We start from the raw sequence: 7,230 nt of genomic DNA, 5'->3' as shown, positions 1-7,230 counted from the left end.
AGTTCATTGTCAGGTACTTTCTAACCTCTTAGTGAAACAGGGGGGTTTAATCTGTTATTTTTTCCTTGCTATGTCAGAGGTGTCATTTATCCTTTTATCCTATGCTGCTTGGATTTTGTTTTTAGCCAGTTTTAAAGTAATGTCCAGTTTAGGATTGATTATAAACTAAATATTTTTTTGTTTTGCTGGGCTGGAAACCTCGTAGGCAAGTTTTCAAGTGTCATGCTGGTTAATACTTCCATTTCCAGTCTTGAGGGATATGCAGGTAGTTCTGCTTTTTTCTTGTCGGTGACAAGGTGGTAACCAAAGTATGATTAGAAACCTTGGCTCCCTCATGAGCCAGGTAGTCTCGAGCTCTGTTCCTGGTGCAGCTGGGAAGTTGTTCTTGCACTGTGGACAGTTTGGTTACACCAGAGGTTAACACAACAGGATTCCTCATTGCTGCCTGTTCCAAGGACTCTTGAGCAAGCTGGGTAAGAGGGATGCAGTGACATAGATCCAAGTCTGTTCTTGCTGTTGGTGAAACTTGGGATGAAAAGGATGGCTCAGTTGGGCTTTTCCCCTTATTCCATGTGTGAAGATGTGATATGGTGAAATAGCAGCCCACCAACTGGCTCTTTGTCAACAGTTAAGGGGGGGTGCAAGATCTGTCCTTTAAATGGTCCAAGCCCACTCTAGGGTGGCGCAGGCTACCTTCTCGCTATGCTGCTCACACTGTCTTGCTTTTTCTCAGTGTATTGGCAGAGACTGGCTCCCATGGTTGTGTTGGGCCCATCTGCACGTCAGGGTGTAGGCTGGACTTGCCTCCATGACACAGAATTGGAGCAACCTGTGTCCTGTTGATATCATTATCACTATGTCTCTTCATGCTTCCGTTAATGACTGATGTCTGATTAAAGTGTCTGCTACTGCAGAAGGTCAGTGTTGGACTGGTAATAAAGGGCACTGTTGTGCTGTGCTAGCCTGAAGAGTTTTGCTGTGGTTGTGATCATATGGATCTGTCGAGCTCTATCCTGGTTCTTCCCTGTTTTTTTTGATGTAGGAGGTAGGAACAGGATGGAGGAGATGAGAATTTTGCTGCTTGTCCCATTCAGGAAACGAATGTGACTGGAACAGTGAAGATGCATTTTTCTCATCCCTGTTCTGGGCAGTAGGCTTGTATAGGGAAGGGGTGGACAGGGACTAGTTCATTCATCCCTTAACTCACTAGAAGGAGAGGTGAGTGAGTGGTGCCCTCCAGTAAAGCGGGAGTTTGGAAATGTCAAGTTACTTCCAGAAGTGACAGAAATAAATTTGTAGTTTCAGAGAAAATTACCTTTCCTTAATTTTTAATTCCTTTGTGTTGGAAAAGGGAGACAAGGGCGTGATGGTGGGACTAGGTAGGGCAGCCTCAGAAGGCTGCACAAGGAAGGGTGGTCGTGTTGCAACCTTTGAGTTGTTAACCCTTTGGAGTGGCATGGGGTAGATGCCTCATTACCCCTTGCTCAACGCATGCACGTTTTTATCCACGACATACCGAGCAAACTGCCTTCTGCCTCAGAGGTGGCCGAGGCTTGTTAAACCTGTTTGGCTTCGAGGCAGTCATTCTGGGGATTCCCTACCTGCACGCGTGAGGGTCAGGAGCCCTGCAGAAGCCTCCCTCCTCTTCCCAAGTCTGATGTCTGTCTGCTCCGCAAGACCAGCGCTGAAGGCAAAAGCCCCTGTGATGGGTGAGGGGGTTTTAGTGACTACTTACAAAGTAGTGGTAGATCTTCCCTTCAGGGTCAGGGAAGGGAGCTGCAATACCACAATCGAACAAGCCAGTGACTTCTCACCATAGGGAAGGTGCTCGACTACAATGTTGGAAAATCTTTCTGGAGAAATTGAACGTTGAACTGGGTTTGCAGTTTGAATCAAAATTTGATACTAAATTCCTGAAGCCACTTGTCATGTGTTTCTTACTTTCCATGTCAGAATAACCTTTTTTAACGTCAGTGACTGAGTGCATTAGGGTTTCTCAAAGTGCTGACTTGCGCATGAAGAAACAGTTTGTCTGCCTCATGTACGCGTAGATGTGTCTTGGTAGTGATCATGTTTGTTGGTATACAGCACGTCTGTAGCTTTGTTCGGTATTATTGTCGCCTGCTATGAGCATTTCTGTTTGCTTCTGGGTTTTTTTTTTTTTTTCTTTCCAGCTATTGCAAACTCCTCTGAGATGGCTGAGACAAGCCGGGGTAAGAGAGTGGTCAAGGAGAGTCCAGAAACTCTGGAAAGAGGGAAAGTGAGAGAACTGCAGTTGCTTGGTGCATGGGAGAAGGTTAAGCTATAAAATACAGAAAATGAGAACTATCATAAGAAAATAGGGGAGAAAAAAGTAGAAAAAGGAAAACCTACTGATGAGAATAATCAGTGCAATAGTGAAGTATCTGACCTCCCTCTGCTGCTCTTGTCACAACTGACACGCTCCTGACTTGCTGTTTGTGTTTGTCTGTTTTTGGCGTCTTGGGGATCCATCTAATGTTACTGAAACAGATGCCACATAGACTCAGGCAAATGAGCTTTCATACTGCTCTACCAAAGGATGTGACTCACTGCCGAAGGGATGGTTCATTTAGCTGAGCAGTTAAACTAAAAGTATGGAAATTGTCATGGTCTCCAGTGATACCTCTTTGCTTTGGATATTTTTTGTGCTATGGACACAGCAAGGAAACTTCTGAGTGTGAACATTGGTCTGTTAGGAATTGACTTGTTGTCACAAGTTTAATTTATGTGAGCCTCATAATGCCGGTAACTGCCTGGTAGTGAAGACTGAGTTAGGTTTGAACCTGTAGAAGATGATTGACTTGATCTTTTAATTTGTCAGCTCGTTCTTCACTCGCATTTTCTGTTGGGATGTTGTAGTTTTGAGATGTTTTTGGAAAGGCTACTGGGAAAACTTGCAAACATTTTTCAAACAAAAGTTGGTTTGTCTTCATGGCTGGGAGGGTTCATTTGGACACTTGCTCTGAATATTTTTTTTGTTTGGAAAACTGAAGTTCTTAGAAGTTAGATGGCCTTGGCTTTCTTTGTTCTTTCTTCTGTCTCAGACATCTGTATCAGCTCTCTCACCGAGCTCTTTATCTTACTTGGCTTTTCTGTGGATGCCTGGAGGCCTTGGCTCACATTCTCAAGAGTGTCCACTGGTTCAAGAAGCCATTGCTGCTATCAAATTACCTTGACAGCTGTTGTCCCATTTCATATTTGCCATCCCCTCCCCCTGGCTCCCTTGTGATTTTTGGCAGAAGCTGTGGCTATTGAGCAATAAAACTTGGATCTGAGAATCCTGTTGCTGGTGGGAAAATGAGATGAGAGCGTACTAGTTAATGCCTTGCAACTTCTTGCTGATGTATAATCAGTAGCATCTTTATTTAAAAACAAAACCTACCACTAGCTACTCTGTTTGTGGACTGAGCGGATGGTTCATTTACTGTTCATCTGGAGTAGTTGTGTGATTAGGTGCTGGTTTCTTAAAATAGCATGCTCTATACCAAGATATATATGGCCAGACAGTCTCTTGATCTGGAATCCTTGAGAAATGCCTTTGCACAGGTCCTGCAAAACAGCTGTTAACGGAAGTAATCCATAAGGGCAGGTTTGACTTTGTCTCCATGCTAGTTTTATTGGTGATCCTGCCCCTGTGTAACCCAGAACAGAGCTCCTGTAGTATGACTTCGTAGACATTAAAGATGGCTCTCTGAGAAGCAGTTGGTCTTGCCTGGCTTTGAATTGACAAAATGTAGAGATAGCATCCGGGGGCTCTTCTTCTGTGTGCGTTTGGGGATTTCATTGCTGTTCTTTAAACGCAACCATAAAACCTTTCTGACAACTGACAGAAACGGTGATGATCTTGGGACCAACCATTGTAAGAGAGCCGCCATCTCTGTAAACCTCTGCTTTTCATACGTTTTGTGTTTCCGTTGTCAGTTGTTTGAGAAGTTGGCTGATGCATGGCATGCTTTAATCTCTACTGATTGTTCCTCTTGTCCCTGTTGGAACATGTCAGCAACTAAATTTTGTGTAATATACTGGAAAAATTGGGAAGGAAGGAACAGATCTTAATTGGAAAGATGACTGACAGGAAACAATTAATGTATCCAGAACACTCATTTCTGAGGAACACATATAGGAAAGGCATATAAAAAATTTCTGCTTGCAGTATGTATGATTTACTAGCTGATAACATCAGTGTGAAATGTAAAGCTTGTAAAACTCTGGATCAGATCAGCCTTAATGCATGTCTTACAACTCCTAATTACTGCGCCAAAGGGGGAAGACGAGACTCCAACTGAAACACGTGCTGCGCCTGTTTTGTACGTGTCTGCGGAGAAGGGTATTTTAAGAGGTTGGAGAATAGTTCTGTTGTGTGTCTGAAGTGAAATCATGACTTCAGTCGGTGGCTGTAAATTTGAGGGCTGGCGCCTTTGGGCTCCATCCTGGTCGGAGCCGGTGGGTTGTAGCACATTATGTGGCCTCAGGCGCTGTGGAGTCCTGGGTGGTGACGGGGATGCGGTGCGGCCAACTGTGAAGTAAAGGGGGAAAGTCAGAAAGCATAGGGTCAAAGAAGATGTCCTCATCAACGTTACCTGTCGGAAAAGAAAAAGAAGTAAAATAGAGAATGGGTTACGTTTAGGTGAAAAATGCATGCAGCGTCTCTCCCCAGCTGTAACGTTTGAGCTGCAGGGTGGGATGCACGGGTTTTCTGGGGATGTGTGAGGAAATAACTTGTTCCCCCGTGAAGGAAAACAAAAAACACTTCTAAGGCCTCAGTTTGTAAAACTTGATTAAGCTTTTTTTTTTTTAAAAAAAGAGTGGCAATTTACCCTCCCTGCCCCGCATCCCTTGCTATCCTGGTGTTTAACACGGGTTTAAACAAGGTGCTCCTTGATCCGGTCTCTCCATGGAGATTGCAGAAAGCGCTGGAAGGCTTGAGCTTCCTGCGATCCCTGGCACGTCTTCCGTTACGCAGCTACGGTTATTGTAGCAGTAGGGGACTTGTTAGTTTTCCAACCGCAGTTCCCAGCCAACGTGTCCGCTCTGCGGTGTAGACTCCTGCACGTTCGGTGTTAAAATAGTTCTATAGCTTTCAGGCATCTTGCATTTCAAATATGGGTGGAGAAACAAGCGTTGGCCTTTAAGGCAGGGGTTTCAAAGCTTTTCGATATCAAAGGCCATGTTGACAACTTGGCAAGCGCCTGTGGGCCCAAGCGTTAGATCTTTAGGATAGGAGCTGTCTTGCTGCAGGCGTTGGGAAGGATGTTTTGCATTGTTTAAATGTATTGTCAGGTGTGCTATGCACTTTCTTTGCAACGTCTCGGCTCACTTGCCCATCAGCCCAAGAAGGGGTTAACTCGCTGTTACAGTCCGCTCCAGCTCGTGTCTTGCTGCCCAGTCACTTCTGCTTAAACTTGTTTTTGTGGGGAGCCCCAGCTCCCGACCCCTCCGCTGCGGTGGCTCGTGCCATGGCTGCGGAGTGGCTGGGAGCTTTTGGGGGACACGTTGAGCTCGGCTGGTGGGTTGCAGGGTGGGAGGAGGTGTCTCAGCTGGGAGTCCTTTAGCCCTCTCCTGGCTGTGGGAAGCGGGTTCTGTAAACCCAGGGAAGCAGCCGGTTCTGGCAGGGCAGAGCTTGTCTATCCTGGTCAAGGTCTCGGAGGCCTTACCAGGTTACTTGCTTGTTGACTGTTTGAAATACCAGCATGTGTCGCTTCCGCTCTGCTCTTGCGCTTTCCAGCCTTGCTGAGCTGCCACTCTGCTTTCTTGTATTGGAAGCATCAGCGTCCTTGGCTTGCTGTGGTATTTGAGCATCTCTGGACAATAGACAAACATCTCGCCCGTAGTTTGAGCTATGCTCATGTCTGTAAGAAAGTTTAGTTTCACTTCCTACGTGAGGGAGGTGGTCCGTGCTACAACACAGTACAGGAGGATAAATGCAGTATGCAGAGACATACCAAAACTAATCATCAGCCCTGTGGCAACCAGTGTAGTCGTGGCAGCATGGAGTGCAACCAGGATAATTGTTTGGGTCCTTGGTCTGGCTCGTGGAAAGAGCTTGCGGCTCACGTTGAGCTCCATCTGCACCGCAGCCCGGCTTGCTGCAAGGAGCAAACCTGGCACGGGTGTTTCGGCTTTTAAATGAAGTCGCAGAGTTTGGTGTGAGGTGGATGCGTTCATTAAGAACTGCGTTGTTTTGCGCGAAAGACTGAACAAATCTGTAGGAGTGTGGAGGAGAAGCCAGTTCTCCTAACTCCTGGTCATGTGCTTTCACCACAAAGACCCTGTTTCTTCTTTTACTTAACTGAAGAATTCCATCAGATCAAAAGCTAGTTAAGGAAAATAGAGCCCCATGGGGTCCTGTGTGGTTACTTAGGCAAGTGCTATTTTTAGGAATCCCAATTGAGTAAGTCCTGGCTCTTGCTGCTGCTAAAATCCATGGAAGCAAAATTAAAACTTCTACCTTCATCTCGACTGTGTGTAGGCCATTTGGCTCTAGCGATCTGTTTGGGTTTTTTTTTCTATTGTTGCCTCCCCCAGCTCATTCCCTGCCTTGTGGGGATTTTTGCCATTCCAAGTGAGAGTTAATCAGTTCCTTGGGCATGAGAGATTTAGAATAAGGCAGGTAGGAAGTAACCAGTTGTTCCCGTTCTGCACCTCTGAGGATCGTTGATTGTTAATGAGCTCTTGCCCTCCAGTCCCAGGGTTCTGCCTGACTCTGCTCAACTCCTTCTTCTCACTGTAGCTTCTGTGGCCCAGTTTCATTCATCTCTAGAAGATGCTTCTTGCCTGCTTCTCCCCCTGCCAAGGGCAGGGAGCCCAGGTTTGTAAAATGTGACTTGTTTGCAGGTCTTTTTCCTTGGTGCTGCTGAAAACTTTTTTGGGTTGCAAGTTTTTTATACAGACCAGCTTGACCTGCCTTGTAGGAGCTTTTGCAGGGGGTGGGGGCAGTGGTAGAAGTAAGACAGTTTGGTCTTGAATTAAAATGTAAGAATCCAGTTCCTTTTCTGGAAACAGTTGTATGATCGTGACCAGATTCCTCTCCATACCTTCATACCCTGGCTTGCAACATGTAGGGATTTGGTAGGTTATTTTTGGGAGTACTTTTTCCTCTGAATCTGAGTAGAAAAGCAATGGAGGGGTAAAATAGAGGGCATGGCAGTAAAACCAAGAAGCTACAGCCTGAAAAAGCTTTGCGAGTGTGACTCTGGGGAAAGCCTGCTG

This window comes from Eurypyga helias, unplaced genomic scaffold (assembly GCF_000690775.1).
Source record: "Eurypyga helias isolate BGI_N326 unplaced genomic scaffold, ASM69077v1 scaffold11933, whole genome shotgun sequence".
In the NCBI taxonomy this organism is placed as follows: Eukaryota; Metazoa; Chordata; class Aves; order Eurypygiformes; family Eurypygidae; genus Eurypyga; species Eurypyga helias.
Note: the sequence above shows the minus strand (reverse complement) of the source record.